The following is a 25,659-nucleotide window of genomic DNA, read 5'->3' as shown; positions in this document are numbered from 1 at the left end:
CCGGTGTTGGGGTAGACGGAGGTGTGCCCCACACCATACGGTTCCAGTGGAGGGACCCGGATGGCGGGGCCCTCTTTACTGAGCGGGTCCCGTACATCCGGGAGGTCCTTTTTACCGCGCTGGGGCTAAAACCTGACGATCTCGTCTGCGCCCAGCGTAACAATGCGCTGAGGTTCTTTGATGTCACATTGGCGTCTGAGGCAAATTACGGGCGGGTCCTGGGGCTTGGGCGGGTCCTGGGTGACCATCCGCTGGGGAGACATTACACTATGGTCTCCATGTGGGTGTTGAACCGGCGGATGGTCACGGTACATGTTTTTAATCCTTTTGTATCGGCTGAGTCTGTCCGCTGCTTTTTAGCGCAATTCGGAGAGGTCCAGCCGGGGGAAAGAATGGTCTGGGATGAGCTGGGGATTTGGAACGGGCGCCGTCAATTTATGGTAACCTTCAAAGAAGATCAAGGAAGTTTGAGGTACCCCCCGGCTAATTTTACACTGGATGGAAGCAAGGGGTACCTCTTCTTCAGGGGACAGCCCACCTTCTGTCGGGGGTGCCTCAAGTACGGACACCAGGCCGAGGGGTGCAAAGACTTGGAGTGCAAGAACTGCTTGGGGAAGGGGCACCTGGCCAGGAACTGCCAGAACCCCGCCGCTGCAGGAGCTGTGGCGTGGAGGGACATTTGGCCCACTCCTGTCCTAGTCGGGCACCATCCTACGCCACCGTGCTGGCTGGGGCAGGGGTGGGCAGAAGAAGGGAGGTGGCTACTGGGAATGGAGAAGAAGAGCCCAGTTTACCTGTGGAGGCCGTGGCCACCTCCTCTCCCATCGTGGCCAGGCGCCCCACCCTGAGCTCGACCCCTCGGCCCAACTTGCAGGCGCCCCCCACCATCCCCTCTGGAAAGCGGCCGAGGGAGCGAGAGGAGAGGTCGAAGAAGAGGAAGAAGGCGGGCTCCCCTGTGGCGGCGCCCGTGGGAGCTCCTCCTCGTTCAGCCCTGCCCCCCAAACCAGAAGAAGCCAGCCTGCCCTTGTCCGAGGATATCCCACCACAACCATCTGGGTCCGAGGACACCCTGCCACCACCGCAGGAGTACGGGGGCAGGGAGGCCCCCCAACGAGTCGGCATACTTGGAGGGGGTGGCTCCTCTCCCCGTTGACAAGAGGAGAGGTTCAGAGAGGGGCTCCCCTGTTTTAGAAGAGTTTTAATTGTCTTTTACTTGGTTTTAATCCCCTTTTTATCTTTTTATGGCAGATTTTACTGTTTTAACCATCAACGTCAGAGGGCTTCGAAACGCGGTTAAGAGGGCAGCAGTGTTCCAGGATCTGGCATCTATCTCCCCGACCATCTGCTGTTTGCAGGAGGTTCACCTGCGGGACCAGAGGGACGAGGCTCTTTTCTCACAACAGTGGGCAAGAGGTAGGGCCTACTGGAGCGTGGGTGGCGTCCATTCCTCGGGTGTGGGAATCCTTCTTGGAGACCGCACTTTTGAGAAGGTAAGCCCGTTTACCATCCATCAAGGCAGAGCGTTGGGCTTAGACGCCACTTGGAGAGGCCAGAACATTAGAGTTTTGTGCATCTACGCTCCAGTAGATGCCTCGTCCCGTATTAACTTTTTAGAAGTTCTGGCCCCCTTTTGTGTGTCAAATAGGCACTTAATAGTGGCAGGTGATTTTAATATAAATTTAGAGGGGGGTGATGATGTCAGCCGGAAACACTTCCAGAAGTTGTCCAGCGACTTCAGTCTTACTGACGGTTTTAAAATTTGCAACCCCGGAAATCCGGGCCGTACCTGGCATAACACTAGAGGGGCACAAAGCCGCCTAGATTATATATTAGTGTCCCCCACTATAGTTGTTAAAAAGGCCTCCTTGACCCCACGGTGGTTCTCAGATCACATGATGGTAGAGGCCACAGTCTCCATTAACGCCCCCTCCATTTGTAGAGGGTATTGGAAACTGAACGTGGAGGTCCTGGAGGAAAGAGAGTATCAGACTCTCTTTAGGGATCACTTCGCAGTCTGGTCAGACTGCAAGGGTGACTTTGCTTCTCCAGCTGCATGGTGGGAGCACATCAAAGAGAGAATTCGTGCTCTTACAAACCACTATTGCAGACGCCGCAAAGCCGAAAAGCTGAAGCGGGTAAGGGATTTGGAGAAGCAATTGAAGGAACAATACATTAACTTTAACAACGGAGGGACGCTGGACCTAGATAAAGTGCAGGCCCTTAGAGCCGGGCTCAGGGTACTGCACGAAAGGTCGGCAGCTGATAGCCTGTTTAATGCTAGGGTTCAGATGGCAGAGGAGAACGAAACATGTTCTGCCTCCTTTTTTCAAAGGGTTCGGCAGGCCCGAGAGGAGAGATGTTTTACATCTCTCATAGACTCGGAAGGTAGGACCTGTTCGGACCCGGCCCGGATGATGGAGGTTGCACATAGTTTTTATTCTAATCTCTTTAATAAACGTAGCACAGATCATGAAATAGGGGAGCAATTTTTGTCGCACCTAGAGACACGCCTTCCGAGCACGGCTCGGGACAGCCTAGAGACCCCCTTTAGTCTGACAGAACTGACCGGTGTACTTGGCAAAATGAACCGGCAAAAGGTCCCGGGCTTAGATGGGCTCCCAGTAGAATTTTATTCTACGTTTTGGGATGTCCTCGGCCCGGTGATGGTGGAGGTAGCCGAGGACGTGCACCGACAGGGCAGGCTCACAGAGAGCATGCGGTCAGGAGCTCTCTCCTTGTTATACAAGAAAGGAGATCCCAAGGATCTAGCTAATTGGAAACCCCCGACCATGCTGTGCGTTGATCTTAAGATCTTTGCAAAGGCCCTGACAGAGCGCCTGAAGAAATCCATGTCGTGCCTGATCCACAGCGACCAGACCTGTGGGGTCCCAGGGAGATCGGCAACCTGGAACTTCCACCTACTCAGGGATGCCATCTCCTGGGTCGAAGACAGAAATGTCCCGCTGGCGCTGGTGAGCCTAGATCAGGGAAAGGCTTTCGACCGAGTAGACCACCGCTTCCTCGAGAGGGTGTTGACAACACTAGGGTTTTGGCCCAAGTTCCTCAGATGGCTCTTTACGTTATACGCTGAGGTTGGAAGCCGTGTTTCCATCAACGGCCACCTGAGCGACTTAGTACCGCAAGTGAGTGGAGTACGACAGGGGTGTCCTCTTTCCCCTTTACTCTACGCGCTCTATATAGAGCCACTTGCTGCAGCCATCAGATCCCACCCAGAGATAGATGGTCTCCCCCTCCCGGGGGGCGGAGGAAAAGTGGTCAAACTGGCCCAGTATGCAGACGACACTACGTTGTTCGTATGCTCGGACCGGTCACTCAGGATTGCCTTAGACATGGTGCAGGCGTTCGGTAGAGCTTCCGGTGCGGCATTGAACCTTGGCAAGTCGGTAGTCAAGTACTTCGCCAGTTGGACAGATCGAAGGGACATTGTAGGGGGTTTGGCCCTCAGCGATGGTCCTCTGAAGATCTTGGGGGTCTCCTTCATGGCAGAAGGGGCTGCCCGAGCCAACTGGGAAGAGCGTTTAGCTCTGGCCAGGCGCAAGATGGGGCTGTGGAAAGCCAGGTCCCTGTCCTTTCTGGGTAAGGTATTGGCATTAAAAGTAGATGTCCTTCTCTCACTGCTGTATTTAGCTCATGTCTACCCCATGCCCCGCTGCATGCGGCGAGGGCTCAATAAAGACGTTTTTAGTCTCGTCTGGGGTGGTAGATATGAGTATGTTAAGAGGGAAGTGATGTACCTGGGAAAGGACAAGGGAGGGAGGGATGTACCTGACTTCCCTCTTAAGCTGGATTGTCTGTTTTCTGCACAGCTCTGTGCACGCCTGGCAGCTCCCCTAGAACACTCCCATCAATATTTTGTACGGTTGTGGCTGTCCTGGCCAATGCGTACTCTAGTGAGTACGTGGTCCAACTCCTGCCCTAAGGCTGAGACCCTACCGGATCACTATAAGCACCTGGCAAAACGGAACAGGTCGCTTCCGGTGGGGTTGAAGCCCGAGACCTTTGTTAGGCACCGAGCTTTGTATAAAGCTGTTCTGGATGCCCGAGGTACTCGCTCTGTGGTGGGCTTGGAGAAGGACACTTGGTCTAGAGTTCAGCCAAAAGGGTTAGACAACCGGCTGCAGGACCTGAATTGGCAATGTGTTCATGGCAAGTTGCCAGTCAGGGATGTTTTGTATAGGCACGGGCTCACCAGACACCCGCGCTGCCCCAGAACCTCATGTGCCAATGAGGAAAGTCTTGGCCACGTGTTCTGGGACTGTGGGTATGCTCAGGTGATTTGGACAAGGATAGCCGACCTATGCAGAGCATTTGACCCGCAGTTCAATTTGACCAGAGAAAAGGTCATAAGAGGGTGGCCTCAGGATACCAGGTCTCCCTTCTTGTCCTGGATGTGGTTGGTGGTGAGCATTACCAAGCGGGAGCTTTGGAATGCTCGTACTGACCTCATCCGTAGAGGGACAAACCTGGAAACCGAGGGAATATACAGGAAAATCCGCGCTGATCTGGCTTTTCGGATGGAGTTAGATGTCATCCGGTGGGGGTATCACGTAGCGAAGGAGAGGGGGAAGGGCCTCGTCGAGCTGTAGTTCCCACCGTTGAAGAAACACGACTTCATCCTGTGATTCTATGAATCACTTTTGGTTTTATTGATTTTCTGCCTTTTAAATTAGAAGGGGTTTTAATTCTTTTTTTTGATTTGTTCGTTTGCCCAGGCACAGCCTACACTTGTATTAGAGGAGTGGATTTAAAAGGAAAAAATATTTTAATTTCATTTAGATAGTTTTACATATTTAGTATTAAGTTATGTTTTAGGGGTATTTTAGATAATAAATTTTGTTTTAATTTTTTATGGGAATGATGAAAGAAGAGTAACCTAGTGTTAAAATACATACTGGTGAAATGATTTCTGACCCAAAAAAAAAAAAAAATCTGTTCTTATCAGTTTAATATCTGATACGCCCTGTATATGAGGACTACATATTAAATGGATTTTTAGAACAGGGAGCCAGAACAGGAGCTTGGTCCTTCTGCTCCACGCATCGACCTGGAAGAAACGACTGGGTCGTTGGCTAAGTGCTCAAGAGGGCTGGAATTGATCGGGGGATGGTCAGTTCCTGTGATCTGTCTTGTTTTTTCTCTGCTTGTGTTTTGAAGTGAACCCATGCATGCTTGTGTTGTTTTCTTCTTCTGTTTGTTTATTTATTTATTTATTTAATTCTGTACTCGCTGGCAGGGGAGGGTCTTTTTCGCGCGTTTTCCGTTTTCCCTCCGTTTTTGTTCTTTTTTTTTTTTTTTTTTTTTTTAACTTTTTTTTTTTTTAACTCGATATGTTGTTTGGCTTGTCTCTTTGTGTTCTTTTGTGTCCCCTTCTGCTCTTTAGGCAAGGACAACCGTCCCGCTCAGGTGTGACGTCATCAGGACTCGTGCGTTTTAACTGGAGGAGAAGACAAAAAAGTCGAAGGTTGTCTTCCCTCTCAATCTGCCCTTGCTCCCTGCCTTCCTCCAGCTGCCTCGGCCCTTTCTGGACCTCGGAGGGGTTTGGTGGGTTACGGGTATAGCTCGGGTTTCTCTTCATTCACGTATAAATCTTTCGCCTTTTACTAAAGATTTCCGTGGAGGGGAACGTTGACGAGTATTGCTTATTTTTTGAAAGCTTTGCTTTTAGCGAAGCTGCTCATCTCAGTACCAAAAAAAAAAAAAAAAGACAGACAGAGAGAGAGAGAGAGAGAGAGAGAGAATGAAAACATGAATGAATCAATAAATAATAATAATAAAAAAAAATAGACTAGGAAGGAATGATGACAAAAGAAAACAGTAAAAAAAAAAAAAAAGTTTGTAAGGAATAATGGTAAAAGACAGACCTCTTTGAACAATGGCTAGAGTAGGGTGACGTTAAATGGGTGGGACATCTGTTGGCTTCGCCGCTTAGTAGCTACATAGTAAAAAGAAGGGCCCCGCAACCAGGTGGCGATATTCGGGTTATCGCTTCTCGGCCTTTTGGCTAAGACAGCGGTCGACTCTCTGGTGGTGCGAGATCTTGGTCTTTGTGACCCTGGTCCTTGCCGCCTGAGAGAAGATTGTACTTGTCCCTGTTCGGTGAGAAAGAGCCTTAGGCAGTAGGCTCGGGATCCTGCTTCGTCTGGGGCTCATTGGGGTTTTCGTCTGACGGCTTTCGTTCCATCTTGGCTGAAGGGGGAAAACCCCAACACCCTAAGGTAAGTACAATCCCTTTTACTTGTTTTAGAATTTTACTTATTTATTGTATTTATTGTTTTAGTTTTTTACTGGAGCTAAGGCCACCAGGTGCCTCTCAGCATGTCGGCTGCTCGTGCCGGCATGCGGAGGCACCACAGCGTGCGCCTATTATTCAGAGAGGTGGAGGGTAAGCTCTTGGGGATGTCCCGTCTGGACTTCTCCAGGAAGCTAATTCAAGGTGCCCTCGCCTTCACACCTGCTGACTTGAACTGTTTAATGACTCTGCCTGGAAACAAAGGTTTTGACATTAGCTTCCGCTCTGCTTCCCTGTTAAAAGATTTCTGGACTCGTTTTGAAAATGTTAAGGACCAGTTCTCCATGTTCAAGGTGGAAAAACTTTCTGATAATTCACATAAAGTGGTGATTGTCAGAATGTTTAATGAAACTGTGACTGGAGAAGACATTGTTACATGGCTGGCTAGATTCTGTACCGTTAAAAGCCCACCTATCAAGGTTCTGGATGAGGACGGCATTTGGAACTGCTCGTGGCGAGTTCCCATTAAACAATGGGAAGACCCGAGCAGTTACCTAGGCCTGAGACAGATACCGTCCATGATAGTGTTGGGGGAAAATCGCGGTTACATCTTTTACCAAGGCATGCCCAAACTATGCCGCAAGTGCGGAAAGTTTGGGCACCTTGCAGAGGCATGTGCAGAAATTGTTTGTGGGAAGTGTAGAGAAATTGGGCACACTTATGAGGAGTGTCCCAATGGCAGAAGGTGCAATCTTTGTGGTGAAAATTCCCATCTCTACAGAGATTGCCCCAAATCTTTTGCCAACAAGCTAAAGGCTAATAAAATGGCTGCCAGGCAGCATGGCCAAGAGGAGCAGGAGAGAGAGAAGGAAGTGGAGGAGGAAGGGGCGGTCCCTGAGGTTTTGGCGGGAGATTCAAATCTCCAGCCGGCCTCAGGGAATGGCCATGTTGCAGAGGGCGGGGCTAACAACCAGGCAGAGTCACAGCAGGAACTGGAGGCCACACCCCTCCAGCCAGAACAAGGTGACAAAATGGTGGTGGAGCAGGAGGAGGAGGAAACCAACTCCTCCATGGTAACGGTGGAGGAAGGTGTAGTGGCCTCCAGCGGGGGTGAGTCAACCGGCTCCCTCCCAAACGCCCAGGTGGGGAAAAGAGCTGCAGAGTCTCCTCTGTCTATATTGACGGAGAAGAAACAGAGGGCCGCACGGGGTTCAGGTAGTTCTTCCTCAGAAGACCTGAACCGGCTGTGGCCCGCTGGTTCTCCAAATGAAGTTTCTTTTCTCCAGTTTAAGCTAACATCATCGACGCCCAAGGCCCCCACAGCATGTGACTGTGGGGAACCAGAGGCAAGAGGCACCAGCTCACCTCCTCTCTCCAGATTAATGGAGATAAAGGAAGAGCAGGTGTCACAGTTACTTTAAGTAACTTTTAAAATGCCTTTTAACCTGTTTTATTTCAGTAGTCTCTTTTAAATGAAGTACCTGTTTTAAAACCATAAATGCTCATGGCTCTTACCATCTCAACTATCAATGTTAGAAGTGTGAGAGCCGCCACTAGAGCAGAGAGCGTCTTGTCCTTTTTAAAAGATATAAAGTCAGATGTGTTTTTATTACAAGAGTGTGCTTTGCCGTTTATGAAATCATACAGAGATTGGGAGCAGCGATGGGCTGCGGGTCCCTCTCTCTGGAGCGGATCACACTACAACAGAGCAGACGGCGTTGCCATTTTAATTAAAAACCCCCATATCTTGGTGAAGGGCAGCACAGTGGTGAGAGACGGACGGGCTCTTTTAGCAAACCTGACTTTTTTAGGGACGGACTTCAACATTTTAAATATTTATGGTTTTAATGATAAAAATGACAGGTACGACCTTTTAGAGGACCTGCAGCCCCACATGCTAGGGAGGGTACCTTTAGTAGTGGGAGGGGATTTTAACTGTGTTTTAACTAGGAAAGATAGGAAAGGGAAGGGGGATGATTTTAAACTAGATAAGACATCGTTTTTATTACAAGGGTTAGTTAAGGATTTTAAATTAGTCGACTGTTTTAAAACAATGCATCCAGGGGAGGAGGGCTTCACCTGGTTTAGTGGTGATTGCGCCCGCGCCTCCCGCATCGACTACATTTTTACGAGAGACTGCCCGCCAAGCGATGCTACATTATCCCCCATGTTCTTTTCTGACCACCTTATGCTCTCCTGCACCCTGTCCTTCCCCACCGGTGTGACTGTAGGGGGAGGGCTGTGGAGACTGAACTGCTCCCTGTTACAAGATAAAGAGATAGTTAGGAGTTACAGGGAGCAGTACAGTCTCTGGCAGACCCTCCAAGACTGCTACGATTCACGGGCACAGTGGTGGGAGATGGTTAAACAAAGGACCAAGACTTTTTTTAAGAAAATAGGAAAAGAGAGGAAAAACAAAGACAGACGGTGCATGTTGGGGCTGCAAAAGAGACTACAACGGTATTTTAACCTTTTATCAAATGGCATAGATTTTAGTGAGGAAGTTACAGAGGTGAAAAGGGAAATGTCGGTTTTAAATGAAATTAAAAGTAAAGCAACTATTTTAAGAAGTCGGGAGCAGGAAGTGGAAGAAGGGGAGAAGTGCACAAGGTATTTTTTTAAGAAGATTTTATCAAGGGGGGGAGGGATTGTAAATATAACAAAAGATGGGAGGGAGGAAAAAACAACGGGAGGGATTTTAAAGGCAACAGAAGAATTTTATGAAGAACTATTTAGAGAAAAAAGTGTACAACCCAAAACAATGAACGAAGTTTTAAGTTTTTTAGATAAAAACATAAGCGGTCAGGATGTTTTAACAAAAGTTTTTACAGGTGAAGAAGCTTTTAAATGTCTTAAAGGTTTTAAAAAAGGTAAGTGCCCGGGAGAGGATGGACTCCCCGTGGAATTTTATTTGACCTTTTGGGACATTTTATCAACTGACATCTTGACGGTTTTTAAAGAATTTGAGAACTTCGACCGACTTCCAGACAGTTTTAGAGTAGGTATAGTTAGTTTACTTTATAAGAAGGGCGACAAGACCGACTTAAGAAACTGGCGACCGATAACCCTTTTAAACTATGATTGTAAACTTTTTAGTAAGATTTTATCCAGACGTATGTCTTTGGTTTTAGAGGACGTGATCCACCCGGATCAAGCCTGCGCCGTGCCCGGAAGGAAGATCACAGACAGCCTAGTGTTGGTTAGAGACGCCATCTGTTTTGCGAGAGACAGAAACATCCGACTGATAGTTCTAAATTTAGATTTTGAGAAAGCCTTTGATCGGGTCTCGCACCAGTACCTGTTCCAGGTACTGCAAAAAATGGGGTTCCCAGGGAGGTTTATTAAGTGGGTGGAGCTGCTTTATAAAGACATCAGCAGCAAAATTCGTGTAAACGGGCACCTCACAAAAGCGATCAGTGTACGCTCTGGCGTCCGCCAAGGGTGTTCGTTATCTCCGCTTCTGTACGTGGCATGTATAGAGCCGTTGGCGCAGATCTTGAGAAAGGATAAATGGATCAAAGGACTAGACTTGCCAGGTGGACTGACGGCGACCTGCACACTTTTTATGGACGACGTCACGCTTTTATGTTCTGACTTTTTATCGGTCCAAAGAGCATTGGACGTGACTGACTGGTTTGGAAGGGCCTCGGGCGCTAAGCTCAATAGGAGCAAGTCCGAGGCCCAGCTCTTTGGGCCTAGAGGGAACATACCAACTGACCTGGACGTTGTTTTTAAAGTAACTGATATTAAAATTTTAGGACTCAAATTCGACAAAGAGGGTGGTGGACGGGGCAACTGGACTGACGCTTTAGGTAGAGTTAGACAGCATTTGGGATTTTGGGGACTAAGACAGTTGACAATAGAGGGCAAGATTTTAATTATTAAAGCTGTGATTTTACCCTTGCTGTTACTATTGTGTTCTGTTTTTAGTCCCCCGAGACAATTTCTTTTAGGTCTGGACCGGGCGATCTTTTATTTTCTGTGGGGGTCCAAGTGGGAGAGACTGAGGAGGGCCGAGGTGAAGAAAAGACCGGAAAACGGAGGGAAGGGACTCCCAGACCCCCACCTGTTTTTAGGGAGCAAGTTCGCTGCTTTGCACGTAAAGTATGCGACAGACCCCTCCAGACAAAACAAGACAGCAGTGATGGCGAGGTTCTGGATGGGGTCGTACTTGCAACGCCTCAAGATTTTAAGCCCAGATCTTAGAACACCTGTGTCTTTTAATCTGCCAAAAGAATATGATTTTATCAGGAAGTTTTTAAACAAGTATGTTTTAGAAAAAGAAGAGGTCACCGTTTTAACTAATGCCAAGTGTCTTGTCTCTCTTGTGCAGGACCGGGAGGAGGTGAGCCCAGTTCCCGGCCTCACACTCGGTGAGGCCAGACAAGTTTGGAGGAACGCCGCCCACCCCGCTCTTCAGAACAAGCATAAGGACCTGTCGTGGATGGCTGCCCATGAGATCCTCCCGGTCAGGGCCGTGATGCATTCCCGGGGCATGGCAACGAACCCCATCTGCCCGCGGCCCGGGTGTGGCGAGCCCGAGACCGTGCGGCATGTGCTCTGGGAGTGCAGCGTGGCGAGGGACCTGTGGGCCTTAACCGGCCCCCTGCAATGCCCGTGCCTGCCAGCAGGGGAGGTCCTGCCGACGGTTTACCGGGTAGCGGTAAACGGGGTGGGCCAGGGCCTCGACAAGATACCAGCAGCCGACTTTGCAGCGCTCTGGTCCACCCTGAACCACGTCAAGGCCGCCATTTGGACCTCCCGCAACCTGCTGGTGGGGAAGCGCGTGACGGTGCCCCTGCACGCACTGTCGGCGCTGGTTACATCTTCGCTGCAGGGGACACCGCACGGCGACATTCGGAGGAGGGGGCCGGGGTCTCACGCAGGGGGGTCCAGACCACCACGGCTCCTGGCTCCCGTAAATGCACCCCGGTAATACGGACACAGTAAAAGGAGCAGCGGGCACAGGGGGGGATCTCCTCTGAGCCCAGAAACGACAGCGGCGTTCTTCTGAGGAGCGGGGTGGTGCCTGCTTGATAGGGGCTCACCCCGGTTCTGCACAAAGGACAATTTTACTCGTTTTTACGGACTATTACAATTCCTTTTATACCTTTTCAGCATGAACCTTTTAACCACACGGACATGGACCCTTTTATTCCCAAAACACGTACACACACACACACACACACGCAAAAAAAAAAAAAAAAAAAAAAAAAAAAGGGACAATGTCAAAAACACACAAAAAAAGTTGTCAGTGTTGTGAGAAGAGATGTTTTATCATGTATTTTATTTTACTCGATTTCATTTGTTTTGTATTATTATGAATTTTAATGGAGTTTAATAAAAAATACATGGGGAGGGGAAAATGTGGTTTTAATGAACTATGTGAAAAGGATTTTTAAAAAAAGGAAATGAAAAAAAGGCTTGTTTTAATTTCATGAATGTATTGTTTTAAATGTATGTAAATTGTAAAAATGTTCACTTGGTTTTTAAAAAAAAAAAAAAAATGTAAAGGTGACAATAAAACTTTTTTCGAAAGAAAAAATCTGTTCTTATCAGTTTAATATCTGATACGCCCTCTATATGAGGGCTACATATTAAATGGATTTTTAGAACAGGGAGCCAGAACAGGAGCTTGCTCCTTCTGCTCCACGCATCGACCTGGTATTGCAGTACCTCCAGGAGCGGTGCACCTTCCTTACAGCGGTGCAAAGAAAGAAGAAACGACTGGGTCGTTGGCTAAGTGCTCAAGAGGGCTGGAATTGATCGGGGGATGGTCAGTTCCTGTGATCTGTCTTGTTTTTTCTCTGCTTGTGTTTTGAAGTGAACCCATGCATGCTTGTGTTGTTTTCTTCTTCTGTTTGTTTATTTATTTATTTATTTAATTCTGTACTCGCTGGCAGGGGAGGGTCTTTTTCGCGCGTTTTCCGTTTTCCCTCCGTTTTTGTTCTTTTTTTTTTTTTTAACTTTTTTTTTTTTAACTTTTTTTTTTTTTAACTCGATATGTTGTTTGGCTTGTCTCTTTGTGTTCTTTTGTGTCCCCTTCTGCTCTTTAGGCAAGGACAACCGTCCCGCTCAGGTGTGACGTCATCAGGACTCGTGCGTTTTAACTGGAGGAGAAGACAAAAAAGTCGAAGGTTGTCTTCCCTCTCAATCTGCCCTTGCTCCCTGCCTTCCTCCAGCTGCCTCGGCCCTTTCTGGACCTCGGAGGGGTTTGGTGGGTTACGGGTATAGCTCGGGTTTCTCTTCATTCACGTATAAATCTTTCGCCTTTTACTAAAGATTTCCGTGGAGGGGAACGTTGACGAGTATTGCTTATTTTTTGAAAGCTTTGCTTTTAGCGAAGCTGCTCATCTCAGTACCAAAAAAAAAAAAAAAAGACAGAGAGAGAGAGAGAGAGAGAGAGAGAGAATGAAAACATGAATGAATCAATAAATAATAATAATAAAAAAAAAATAGACTAGGAAGGAATGATGACAAAAGAAAACAGTAAAAAAAAAAAAAAAGTTTGTAAGGAATAATGGTAAAAGACAGACCTCTTTGAACAATGGCTAGAGTAGGGTGACGTTAAATGGGTGGGACATCTGTTGGCTTCGCCGCTTAGTAGCTACATAGTAAAAAGAAGGGCCCCGCAACCAGGTGGCGATATTCGGGTTATCGCTTCTCGGCCTTTTGGCTAAGATCAAGTGTAGTATCTGTTCTTATCAGTTTAATATCTGATACGCCCTCTATATGAGGGCTACATATTAAATGGATTTTTAGAACAGGGAGCCAGAACAGGAGCTTGCTCCTTCTGCTCCACGCATCGACCTGGTATTGCAGTACCTCCAGGAGCGGTGCACCTTCCTTACAGCGGTGCAAAGAAAGAAGAAACGACTGGGTCGTTGGCTAAGTGCTCAAGAGGGCTGGAATTGATCGGGGGATGGTCAGTTCCTGTGATCTGTCTTGTTTTTTCTCTGCTTGTGTTTTGAAGTGAACCCATGCATGCTTGTGTTGTTTTCTTCTTCTGTTTGTTTATTTATTTATTTATTTAATTCTGTACTCGCTGGCAGGGGAGGGTCTTTTTCGCGCGTTTTCCGTTTTCCCTCCGTTTTTGTTCTTTTTTTTTTAACTTTTTTTTTTTTTAACTCGATATGTTGTTTGGCTTGTCTCTTTGTGTTCTTTTGTGTCCCCTTCTGCTCTTTAGGCAAGGACAACCGTCCCGCTCAGGTGTGACGTCATCAGGACTCGTGCGTTTTAACTGGAGGAGAAGACAAAAAAGTCGAAGGTTGTCTTCCCTCTCAATCTGCCCTTGCTCCCTGCCTTCCTCCAGCTGCCTCGGCCCTTTCTGGACCTCGGAGGGGTTTGGTGGGTTACGGGTATAGCTCGGGTTTCTCTTCATTCACGTATAAATCTTTCGCCTTTTACTAAAGATTTCCGTGGAGGGGAACGTTGACGAGTATTGCTTATTTTTTGAAAGCTTTGCTTTTAGCGAAGCTGCTCATCTCAGTACCAAAAAAAAAAAAAAAAAGACAGAGAGAGAGAGAGAGAGAGAGAGAGAATGAAAACATGAATGAATCAATAAATAATAATAATAAAAAAAAAATAGACTAGGAAGGAATGATGACAAAAGAAAACAGTAAAAAAAAAAAAAAAGTTTGTAAGGAATAATGGTAAAAGACAGACCTCTTTGAACAATGGCTAGAGTAGGGTGACGTTAAATGGGTGGGACATCTGTTGGCTTCGCCGCTTAGTAGCTACATAGTAAAAAGAAGGGCCCCGCAACCAGGTGGCGATATTCGGGTTATCGCTTCTCGGCCTTTTGGCTAAGACAGCGGTCGACTCTCTGGTGGTGCGAGATCTTGGTCTTTGTGACCCTGGTCCTTGCCGCCTGAGAGAAGATTGTACTTGTCCCTGTTCGGTGAGAAAGAGCCTTAGGCAGTAGGCTCGGATCCTGCTTCGTCTGGGGCTCATTGGGGTTTTCGTCTGACGGCTTTCGTTCCATCTTGGCTGAAGGGGGAAAACCCCAACACCCTAAGGTAAGTACAATCCCTTTTACTTGTTTTAGAATTTTACTTATTTATTGTCTTTATTGTTTTAGTTTTTTACTGGAGCTAAGGCCACCAGGTGCCTCTCAGCATGTCGGCTGCTCGTGCCGGCATGCGGAGGCACCACAGCGTGCGCCTATTATCCAGAGAGGTGGAGGGTAAGCTCTTGGGGATGTCCCGTCTGGACTTCTCCAGGAAGCTAATTCAAGGTGCCCTCGCCTTCACACCTGCTGACTTGAACTGTTTAATGACTCTGCCTGGAAACAAAGGTTTTGACGTTAGCTTCCGCTCTGCTTCCCTGTTAAAAGATTTCTGGACTCGTTTTGAAAATGTTAAGGACCAGTTCTCCATGTTCAAGGTGGAAAAACTTTCTGATAATTCACATAAAGTGGTGATTGTCAGAATGTTTAATGAAACTGTGACTGGAGAAGACATTGTTACATGGCTGGCTAGATTCTGTACCGTTAAAAGCCCACCTATCAAGGTTCTGGATGAGGACGGCATTTGGAACTGCTCGTGGCGAGTTCCCATTAAACAATGGGAAGACCCGAGCAGTTACCTAGGCCTGAGACAGATACCGTCCATGATAGTGTTGGGGGAAAATCGCGGTTACATCTTTTACCAAGGCATGCCCAAACTATGCCGCAAGTGCGGAAAGTTTGGGCACCTTGCAGAGGCATGTGCAGAAATTGTTTGTGGGAAGTGTAGAGAAATTGGGCACACTTATGAGGAGTGTCCCAATGGCAGAAGGTGCAATCTTTGTGGTGAAAATTCCCATCTCTACAGAGATTGCCCCAAATCTTTTGCCAACAAGCTAAAGGCTAATAAAATGGCTGCCAGGCAGCATGGCCAAGAGGAGCAGGAGAGAGAGAAGGAAGTGGAGGAGGAAGGGGCGGTCCCTGAGGTTTTGGCGGGAGATTCAAATCTCCAGCCGGCCTCAGGGAATGGCCATGTTGCAGAGGGCGGGGCTAACAACCAGGCAGAGTCACAGCAGGAACTGGAGGCCACACCCCTCCAGCCAGAACAAGGTAACAAAATGGTGGTGGAGCAGGAGGAGGAGGAAACCAACTCCTCCATGGTAACGGTGGAGGAAGGTGTAGTGGCCTCCAGCGGGGGTGAGTCAACCGGCTCCCTCCCAAACGCCCAGGTGGGGAAAAGAGCTGCAGAGTCTCCTCTGTCTATATTGACGGAGAAGAAACAGAGGGCCGCACGGGGTTCAGGTAGTTCTTCCTCAGAAGACCTGAACCGGCTGTGGCCCGCTGGTTCTCCAAATGAAGTTTCTTTTCTCCAGTTTAAGCTAACATCATCGACGCCCAAGGCCCCCACAGCATGTGACTGTGGGGAACCAGAGGCAAGAGGCACCAGCTCACCTCCTCTCTCCAGATTAATGGAGATTAAGGAAGAGCAGGTGTCACAGTTACTTTAAGTAACTTTTAAAATGCCTTTTAACCTGTTTTATTTCAGTAGTCTCTTTTAAATGAAGTACCTGTTTTAAAACCATAAATGCTCATGGCTCTTACCATCTCAACTATCAATGTTAGAAGTGTGAGAGCCGCCACTAGAGCAGAGAGCGTCTTGTCCTTTTTAAAAGATATAAAGTCAGATGTGTTTTTATTACAAGAGTGTGCTTTGCCGTTTATGAAATCATACAGAGATTGGGAGCAGCGATGGGCTGCGGGTCCCTCTCTCTGGAGCGGATCACACTACAACAGAGCAGACGGCGTTGCCATTTTAATTAAAAACCCCCATATCTTGGTGAAGGGCAGCACAGTGGTGAGAGACGGACGGGCTCTTTTAGCAAACCTGACTTTTTTAGGGACGGACTTCAACATTTTAAATATTTATGGTTTTAATGATAAAAATGACAGGTACGACCTTTTAGAGGACCTGCAGCCCCACATGCTAGGGAGGGTACCTTTAGTAGTGGGAGGGGATTTTAACTGTGTTTTAACTAGGAAAGATAGGAAAGGGAAGGGGGATGATTTTAAACTAGATAAGACATCGTTTTTATTACAAGGGTTAGTTAAGGATTTTAAATTAGTCGACTGTTTTAAAACAATGCATCCAGGGGAGGAGGGCTTCACCTGGTTTAGTGGTGATTGCGCCCGCGCCTCCCGCATCGACTACATTTTTACGAGAGACTGCCCGCCAAGCGATGCTACATTATCCCCCATGTTCTTTTCTGACCACCTTATGCTCTCCTGCACCCTGTCTTTCCCCACCGGTGTGACTGTAGGGGGAGGGCTGTGGAGACTGAACTGCTCCCTGTTACAAGATAAAGAGATAGTTAGGAGTTACAGGGAGCAGTACAGTCTCTGGCAGACCCTCCAAGACTGCTACGATTCACGGGCACAGTGGTGGGAGATGGTTAAACAAAGGACCAAGACTTTTTTTAAGAAAATAGGAAAAGAGAGGAAAAACAAAGACAGACGGCGCATGTTGGGGCTGCAAAAGAGACTACAACGGTATTTTAACCTTTTATCAAATGGCATAGATTTTAGTGAGGAAGTTACAGAGGTGAAAAGGGAAATGTCGGTTTTAAATGAAATTAAAAGTAAAGCAACTATTTTAAGAAGTCGGGAGCAGGAAGTGGAAGAAGGGGAGAAGTGCACAAGGTATTTTTTTAAGAAGATTTTATCAAGGGGGGGAGGGATTGTAAATATAACAAAAGATGGGAGGGAGGAAAAAACAACGGGAGGGATTTTAAAGGCAACAGAAGAATTTTATGAAGAACTATTTAGAGAAAAAAGTGTACAACCCAAAACAATGAACGAAGTTTTAAGTTTTTTAGATAAAAACATAAGCGGTCAGGATGTTTTAACAAAAGTTTTTACAGGTGAAGAAGCTTTTAAATGTCTTAAAGGTTTTAAAAAAGGTAAGTGCCCGGGAGAGGATGGACTCCCCGTGGAATTTTATTTGACCTTTTGGGACATTTTATCAACTGACATCTTGACGGTTTTTAAAGAATTTGAGAACTTCGACCGACTTCCAGACAGTTTTAGAGTAGGTATAGTTAGTTTACTTTATAAGAAGGGCGACAAGACCGACTTAAGAAACTGGCGACCGATAACCCTTTTAAACTGTGATTGTAAACTTTTTAGTAAGATTTTATCCAGACGTATGTCTTTGGTTTTAGAGGACGTGATCCACCCGGATCAAGCCTGCGCCGTGCCCGGAAGGAAGATCACAGACAGCCTAGTGTTGGTTAGAGACGCCATCTGTTTTGCGAGAGACAGAAACATCCGACTCATAGTTCTAAATTTAGATTTTGAGAAAGCCTTTGATCGGGTCTCGCACCAGTACCTGTTCCAGGTACTGCAAAAAATGGGGTTCCCAGGGAGGTTTATTAAGTGGGTGGAGCTGCTTTATAAAGACATCAGCAGCAAAATTCGTGTAAACGGGCACCTCACAAAAGCGATCAGTGTACGCTCTGGCGTCCGCCAAGGGTGTTCGTTATCTCCGCTTCTGTACGTGGCATGTATAGAGCCGTTGGCGCAGATCTTGAGAAAGGATAAATGGATCAAAGGACTAGACTTGCCAGGTGGACTGACGGCGACCTGCACACTTTTTATGGACGACGTCACGCTTTTATGTTCTGACTTTTTATCGGTCCAAAGAGCATTGGACGTGACTGACTGGTTTGGAAGGGCCTCGGGCGCTAAGCTCAATAGGAGCAAGTCCGAGGCCCAGCTCTTTGGGCCTAGAGGGAACATACCAACTGACCTGGACGTTGTTTTTAAAGTAACTGATATTAAAATTTTAGGACTCAAATTCGACAAAGAGGGTGGTGGACGGGGCAACTGGACTGACGCTTTAGGTAGAGTTAGACAGCATTTGGGATTTTGGGGACTAAGACAGTTGACAATAGAGGGCAAGATTTTAATTATTAAAGCTGTGATTTTACCCTTGCTGTTACTATTGTGTTCTGTTTTTAGTCCCCCGAGACAATTTCTTTTAGGTCTGGACCGGGCGATCTTTTATTTTCTGTGGGGGTCCAAGTGGGAGAGACTGAGGAGGGCCGAGGTGAAGAAAAGACCGGAAAACGGAGGGAAGGGACTCCCAGACCCCCACCTGTTTTTAGGGAGCAAGTTCGCTGCTTTGCACGTAAAGTATGCGACAGACCCCTCCAGACAAAACAAGACAGCAGTGATGGCGAGGTTCTGGATGGGGTCGTACTTGCAACGCCTCAAGATTTTAAGCCCAGATCTTAGAACACCTGTGTCTTTTAATCTGCCAAAAGAATATGATTTTATCAGGAAGTTTTTAAACAAGTATGTTTTAGAAAAAGAAGATGTCACCGTTTTAACTAATGCCAAGTGTCTTGTCTCTCTTGTGCAGGACCGGGAGGAGGTGAGCCCAGTTCCCGGCCTCACACTCGGTGAGGCCAGACAAGTTTGGAGGAACGCCGCCCACCCCGCTCTTCAGAACAAGCATAAGGACCTGTCGTGGATGGCTGCCCATGAGATCCTCCCGGTCAGGGCCGTGATGCATTCCCGGGGCATGGCAACGAACCCCATCTGCCCGCGGCCCGGGTGTGGCGAGCCCGAGACCGTGCGGCACGTGCTCTGGGAGTGCAGCGTGGCGAGGGACCTGTGGGCCTTAACCGGCCCCCTGCAATGCCCGTGCCTGCCAGCAGGGGAGGTCCTGCCGACGGTTTACCGGGTAGCGGTAAACGGGGTGGGCCAGGGCCTCGACAAGATACCAGCAGCCGACTTTGCAGCGCTCTGGTCCACCCTGAACCACGTCAAGGCCGCCATTTGGACCTCCCGCAACCTGCTGGTGGGGAAGCGCGTGACGGTGCCCCTGCACGCACTGTCGGCGCTGGTTACATCTTCGCTGCAGGGGACACCGCACGGCGACATTCGGAGGAGGGGGCCGGGGTCTCACGCAGGGGGGTCCAGACCACCACGGCTCCTGGCTCCCGTAGATGCACCCCGGTAATACGGACACAGTAAAAGGAGCAGCGGGCACAGGGGGGGATCTCCTCTGAGCCCAGAAACGACAGCGGCGTTCTTCTGAGGAGCGGGGTGGTGCCTGCTTGATAGGGGCTCACCCCGGTTCTGCACAAAGGACAATTTTACTCGTTTTTACGGACTATTACAATTCCTTTTATACCTTTTCAGCATGAACCTTTTAACCACACGGACATGGACCCTTTTATTCCCAAAACACGTACACACACACACACACACGCAAAAAAAAAAAAAGGACAATGTCAAAAACACACACAAAAAAAGTTGTCAGTGTTGTGAGAAGAGATGTTTTATCATGTATTTTATTTTACTCGATTTCATTTGTTTTGTTTTATTATGAATTTTAATGGAGTTTAATAAAAAAATACATGGGGAGGGGGAAATGTGGTTTTAATGAACTATGTGAAAAGGATTTTTAAAAAAAGGAAATGAAAAAAAGGCTTGTTTTAATTTCATGAATGTATTGTTTTAAATGTATGTAAATTGTAAAAATGTTCACTTGGTTTTTAAAAAAAAATGTAAAGGTGACAATAAAACTTTTTTCGAAAGAAAAATCTGTTCTTATCAGTTTAATATCTGATACGCCCTCTATATGAGGGCTACATATTAAATGGATTTTTAGAACAGGGAGCCAGAACAGGAGCTTGCTCCTTCTGCTCCACGCATCGACCTGGTATTGCAGTACCTCCAGGAGCGGTGCACCTTCCTTACAGCGGTGCAAAGAAAGAAGAAACGACTGGGTCGTTGGCTAAGTGCTCAAGAGGGCTGGAATTGATCGGGGGATGGTCAGTTCCTGTGATCTGTCTTGTTTTTTCTCTGCTTGTGTTTTGAAGTGAACCCATGCATGCTTGTGTTGTTTTCTTCTTCTGTTTGTTTATTTATTTATTTATTTAATTCTGTACTCGCTGGCAGGGGAGGGTCTTTTTCGCGCGTTTTCCGTTTTCCCTCCGTTTTTGTTCTTTTTTTTTTTTTTTTTTTTTTTTAACTTTTTTTTTTTTTAACTCGATATGTTGTTTGGCTTGTCTCTTTGTGTTCTTTTGTGTCCCCTTCTGCTCTTTAGGCAAGGACGACCGTGCCGCTCAGGTGTGACGTCATCAGGACTCGTGCGTTTTAACTGGAGGAGAAGACAAAAAAGTTGAAGGTTGTCTTCCCTCTCAATCTGCCCTTGCTCCCTGCCTTCCTCCAGCTGCCTCGGCCCTTTCTGGACCTCGGAGGGGTTTGGTGGGTTACGGGTATAGCTCGGGTTTCTCTTCATTCACGTATAAATCTTTCGCCTTTTACTAAAGATTTCCGTGGAGGGGAACGTTGACGAGTATTGCTTATTTTTTGAAAGCTTTGCTTTTAGCGAAGCTGCTCATTTCAGTACCAAAAAAAAGAGAGAGAGAGAGAGAATGAAAACATGAATGAATCAATAAATAAATAATAATAATAAAAAAGAATAGACTAGGAAGGAATGATGACAAAAGAAAACGGTAAAAAAAAAAAAAAAAAAAAAAGTTTGAAAGGAATAATGGTAAAAGACAGACCTCTTTGAACAATGGCTAGAGTAGGGTGACGTTAAATGGGTGGGACATCTGTTGGCTTCGCCGCTTAGTAGCTACATAGTAAAAAGAAGGGCCCCGCAACCAGGTGGCGATATTCGGGTTATCGCTTCTCGGCCTTTTGGCTAAGATCAAGTGTAGTATCTGTTCTTTTAAGAACGGTCTACGCTTGCCTAAAAGAGCATGGCCGGGAGAGCGCCAACGTCGGCCCGAGTGGTGCGACTGAAAAACATGGTTCGGCTGGAGCTGCTGCCAGAGGTGGAGGCTGCGGAGAAGGCGAGATTCGGCTGGGACTTCATCGTCCAGAGGATCCTCCGGGACTTCGCGGGTTTGGGACCGTCGAAGATCTTTTGCCTGCAGGACTTCGCGGCGGCGGGCTTCATGGACGTCACCCTGGCGTCCTATTCGGACTGCACGGCGCTGTTTGACCGCTGCAGCAGAGGGGTGGAGGAAGAGGTGCTGCGGGGACTGCGATGCGTCCCCCTCTTCGCCATGGATGAGGTTCCGGTGACGGTCCACCTCTACAACCCACACGTAGAGGATGGGATCGTCCAGGCCTTCTTGGGCAGGTATTGCTCGTCTGTGTCGCCGGCGGAGAGGGTAAAGGGCAGGTTCGGGATATGGACCGGCAAGAGGAGGTTCCTGGTCCGGCTTCGTGTGGACCCGGCCGTCCCCGGGGGACTGCTACACCCCCCGGGGAGCTTCGCCATCGGCCCGCACCGGGGGTTCCTCCATTACCCCGGGCAGCCCCTCTACTGCCGCCGGTGCGGCGGCCCGGGGCACACGAAGGAGGCCTGCACGGGGCGGAGGTGCAGGTTCTGCCAGGCGGAGGACCACGGGACAGCTGAGTGCGGGGCCCCCAAGACCTGCAGCCTCTGTGGGAGCGAGGGCCACCTCTTCCGGTCCTGCCCTACCCGCCGGGGCACCTATGCGAGCCTGTTCGAGGACGATTTCCGGACCGTCAACCGGGACCGAGCCCCGTCTGAGGAGGCCATCGCTGCACCGGCTGCCAGGGTGCCTGCTGTACGCCCGTCCAAGCCCGCCGTCGAGGTCGACGGAGATCCAGGGCCCTCCACCGCCCACCACGGAGGGGTCCCTCCACCTCGTCCCACGCCGCCGCCGCAGCAGCCACCGCCTCCCCCACCATCCGCGGAAGTTCCAGCCGAGTCGGTCCCGGAGGACCTGCCGGCGGGACAGCAGTGGCAGCAGGAGGTGCCACCTACTCCAGAGGACGCCGTCGCCGAGACTCTGCTGGGCCCCGCCGGCGAGTCCACAGGCCTCGGGCCGGCCCCACCGCTGCCCGACTCCTGGACGCCCATGGACTGGGCGGAGGTGTTGGAGGGGATGGAGCCCGGTACACCCATCGTGCGGCCCGGTTGGGCGACAGTCGCCGTCCCCGACAGCCTGCCAGCGTCAGACCCCCCTGTCCCCGCGCCCACCAGGGAACGGGACCCTCAGCCTGAGGAGGATGGCCAGAAGGCCAAAAGGTCCAAGGTTGAGGAGGCCCGGGAGTTCGACCTCCTCGACCCAGCCAGCGTGCTTTTGCCGGGGCCGGGCCAGTGTGCGGACGACGCACCCCAGGACCCCAGCACAGACTGGTCCCCGCCTCTGCTGGACGGCTCCTCGTCGTCTGACCCAGAGGACGCAGGTCAGGAGGGGTGGGAGAGGGTGGCCACCAGGCGGACGAGGTCTGGGGGGGGGAAGGGTAAAGGGAAAAATAAATGACCGCCCTTATGCAGTATCCTTTCAGAGATAGGGCAGGGGTAGGGAGTATTTTGAGGGAGTGGGACTTTGTTTCGGAGGGGAGGAGGGGTTTTTGGGGAAGGGGTTGGGGACTGTGGGACTTCTTTGGGGTGGGTGGACTTTTGTGGGTGGCGGGTTGTGGGACTGTGTTGGGGTTGGGTGGGCTTGTTGGACTGAGTAGGGTTGTGGGGGGTTTGTGCGTGTGTGGGGGTTTTTGGGACTTTGTTGAGTTTGTGCGGGTGGGGGGTTGGTGGGACTGTGTGTTGGGGGTGGGCTTTTGCGGGAGGGGGGGTTGGTGGGACTGTGTTTGTTGGGGGTGGGCTTTTGCGGGAGGGGGGATTTTGTGGGACTGTGTTTGTTGTGGGTGGGCTTTTGCGGGAGGGGGGATTTTGTGGGACTGTGTTTGTTGGGGGTGGGCCTTTGCGGGAGGGGGGGATTTTGTGGGACTGTGTTTGTTGTGGGTGGGCTTTTGCGGGAGGGGGGATTTTGTGGGACTGTGTTTGTTGTGGGTGGGCTTTTGCGGGAGGGGGGATTTTGTGGGACTGTGTTTGTTGTGGGTGGGCTTTTGCGGGTGGGGGGTTTTGTGGGACTGTGTTGGTTTGGGGTGGGTTTGTTGTGGGTGGGAGGTTTATGGGGCTGTTTTGTGGGGTTTGTGGGTGTGTGGGACTTTGTTGGGTTGGGGTGGGTTTTTGCGGGGTTGGGTGGGGTTGGGGGGTGGGGATCCGTTTTCTGGGTACGGCGGGAGGGGGGAGGGAGGGACTCCACCGTTTTAGATATGTGTAGACTGACGGTGGGGTCCCTCAACGTTAGGGGCATCAGGGACGGGGTTAAGCGGGAGGCCGTCTTCCGGAGCTTGCGAGCGTTCCGCTGCGAGGTCCTGTTTGTGCAGGAGTGCCACTTGACCTCGCAGCGGGATGCAAGCTTATATTCGGCCCAGTGGAAGGCGGGCCCCTCGGTGTGGGGGGTGGGGGAAGGAGTGGCGGACGGAGTGGGCATTTTGTTTGGCTCCGGGGACTTCTCGGTCCTGACCGTTCAGTCCCCGGTGCCAGGACGCATCATTTGCGTCGACGGGGAGTGGAGGGGGATTGCCCTCAGGGCAATAGGAGTGTATGCTCCTGCCAGCCCGGCCGGTCGGCAAGGGTTCTTTACCCACCTGGAGCCCCTGTTGTTCACGAACAAGGTCCTCGTCGTAGGCGGGGACTTTAACGTGGACCTCGACACAGGGGCCGGGGGGTTGGAACTAGTTAGGATAGTGCAGACTGCCGGGCTGGTCGATTCGTACAGGGTCGTCGAGCCCCATGGGGGAGGACACACCTGGTGTAATTCCAGGGGTGACGCCTCCCGCCTGGACTACATCTTTGTCCGGAACGGAGCTGACATCTTAGCGTGTTGGTCCAGACCGTTCTGGGGCTCCGACCACTGTTACGTGGGAGTTGCCCTGCGCATGCAGGGGGGGGGGCGTGGGAGGGGGGTATGGAGGATGAATGTCGCCCTCCTACGGGATCCGGCCTTTTGCGCCGTTTTCCGGACCCTCTACCCCACATGGAAGAGGATGAAGGTCCTCTATGCCACGGCGGGGGAGTGGTGGGAAGACCTGAAGGAAAAGGTCGCCACCCTCTGCCGGTGGTGGGCGAACGCGGCCGCTCGGAGGAGAGAGCGGGCGATCCGGAGGTGGTCGTGCGACCTGCGAGCCGCCTGGCGGGACCGGAATCAAGTCCGGATCCGGGAAGCCAGTGAGGCCTTGAGGTTTTACCACGAGGCCCAGGCACGCGGGTACTGCAGACAGGCTCAGCACCAACGGATCAGGGAGGATGAGCGCCCTACGCGCTTCTTCTTTGACTCTGTCAAGAAGAGGCAGGCTAGGGTGCACATCCCGGGGCTCAAGTCGGAAGACGGGACGCTCCACGAGGACACCGACGGAATGTTGGTGGCGGCCGCGGCTTATTTCGCCAACATGTTCCAGGCCCGGGACGTACCGGGAGCCGGGGCTCTTGCCTTCCTGGACGCCGTGGAGGGACGGCTGTCGGAAGAGGAAAGGGCCCTCCTGGAGGGAAACGTCACCCCCGCAGAGGTGGAGAGCGCAATGCTCTCCCTGAAAGGCGGCGTGGCCCCCGGAGGTGACGGGCTGCCTGTAGAGTTCTACAGGAGCTTTTGGCCCCTGATAGGTCCGGAACTGCTGGACATGTACGCAGAGGCCGGAGGTTTGGGACTTTTCCCACCCTCCGTTCGGAAGGGGCATGTCACCCTTCTGTACAAGAAGGGAGACAGGACCGACTTGGCAAACTGGAGGCCTATAACATTGCTGACGGTTGATTATAAGATCTTTGCCAAGGTGCTGGTCCGACGCCTCAAGGGAGTCATGGCTTCCCTGGTCCGTCCGGATCAAACCTGCGGGGTGCCCGGGCGCACAGGCAGTATGAACTTGGCTCTCATACGAGACGCCATTGCCTGGGCGGAGCAGCGCCGGGTGCCCCTGGCGGTGCTGAGTCTGGACCAGGAGAAGGCCTTCGACCGGGTTAACCACGCCTTCCTCTTCGCAGTTCTGCAGAAGATGGGCGTGGGCCCGGGCTTCCTAGCCCTAGTACGACTTCTTTATACAGAAGTCACCAGCAAGGTGGGGGTAAACGGCCACTTCTCGGCCGAGGTCGAGCAGAAGGGAGGGGTACGACAGGGGTGCCCGCTGTCTCCCCTGCTCTACGTCCTGTACATCGAGACGCTGGTCGAGCGGCTGCGACGAGAGCCTGCTTTCGGCGGCCTGCACATCCCAGGAGGAAGGGGTCTCAGCGCGAAGGTGGCGATTTACGCCGACGACGCCACCCTCTTCCTGGGAAAGGACCGGGACTTTGATGTCACTTTGGCAAAGCTGCAGGTCAGGGCGGCGCGCTGGAGCGAGAGGGATCTCTCGTTGTCCGGCAGGGTCTTGGTGGTGAACTCGGACTTGCTGGCTGGCCTGAACCACCTGGCCTACGTCTTCCCAATCCCTTTCGTGACGGGAAGACGGGTCGAAAGGTGCGTTTTCACCTTTGTGTGGGGCGGGAGGTACGAGCAGGTCGCTAGGACGACCATGTACCTCCCGGTCGCCAGGGGAGGTAGAGGGGTGTTCTGCGCGCCGGTGAAGGCCGCGA

General features: G+C 50.3%; 5 non-coding genes and 4 pseudogenes across 5 annotated transcripts; all 9 read left to right on the top strand.

The window, feature by feature from the left end:
• The first annotated feature begins 4,920 nt into the window (after window positions 1-4,920).
• LOC125802668 (U2 spliceosomal RNA) lies at window positions 4,921-5,097 on the top strand (annotated as a pseudogene).
• A 479-nt stretch (window positions 5,098-5,576) lies between these two features.
• On the top strand, window positions 5,577-5,693 carry LOC125802693 (U5 spliceosomal RNA). The gene has a single exon (XR_007439743.1). It is a non-coding gene; the product is annotated as a U5 spliceosomal RNA (small nuclear RNA).
• Window positions 5,694-11,772: 6,079 nt separating this feature from the next.
• Window positions 11,773-11,948, top strand: LOC125802583 (U2 spliceosomal RNA; annotated as a pseudogene).
• Window positions 11,949-12,481: 533 nt separating this feature from the next.
• On the top strand, window positions 12,482-12,598 carry LOC125802692 (U5 spliceosomal RNA). The gene has a single exon (XR_007439742.1). It is a non-coding gene; the product is annotated as a U5 spliceosomal RNA (small nuclear RNA).
• A 308-nt stretch (window positions 12,599-12,906) lies between these two features.
• Window positions 12,907-13,097, top strand: LOC125802658 (U2 spliceosomal RNA). Its single transcript, XR_007439728.1, has one exon. It is a non-coding gene; the product is annotated as a U2 spliceosomal RNA (small nuclear RNA).
• Window positions 13,098-13,611: 514 nt separating this feature from the next.
• LOC125802691 (U5 spliceosomal RNA) lies at window positions 13,612-13,728 on the top strand. The gene has a single exon (XR_007439741.1). It is a non-coding gene; the product is annotated as a U5 spliceosomal RNA (small nuclear RNA).
• A 6,054-nt stretch (window positions 13,729-19,782) lies between these two features.
• Window positions 19,783-19,957, top strand: LOC125802571 (U2 spliceosomal RNA; annotated as a pseudogene).
• A 528-nt stretch (window positions 19,958-20,485) lies between these two features.
• LOC125802690 (U5 spliceosomal RNA) lies at window positions 20,486-20,602 on the top strand. The gene has a single exon (XR_007439740.1). It is a non-coding gene; the product is annotated as a U5 spliceosomal RNA (small nuclear RNA).
• Window positions 20,603-20,896: 294 nt separating this feature from the next.
• LOC125802667 (U2 spliceosomal RNA) lies at window positions 20,897-20,992 on the top strand (annotated as a pseudogene).
• Window positions 20,993-25,659: the final 4,667 nt, after the last annotated feature.

This window comes from Astyanax mexicanus, chromosome 6, assembly GCF_023375975.1.
Source record: "Astyanax mexicanus isolate ESR-SI-001 chromosome 6, AstMex3_surface, whole genome shotgun sequence".
Taxonomy (NCBI): domain Eukaryota; kingdom Metazoa; phylum Chordata; class Actinopteri; order Characiformes; family Acestrorhamphidae; genus Astyanax; species Astyanax mexicanus.
Note: the sequence above shows the minus strand (reverse complement) of the source record. Positions and strands in the feature narration are given on the sequence as shown.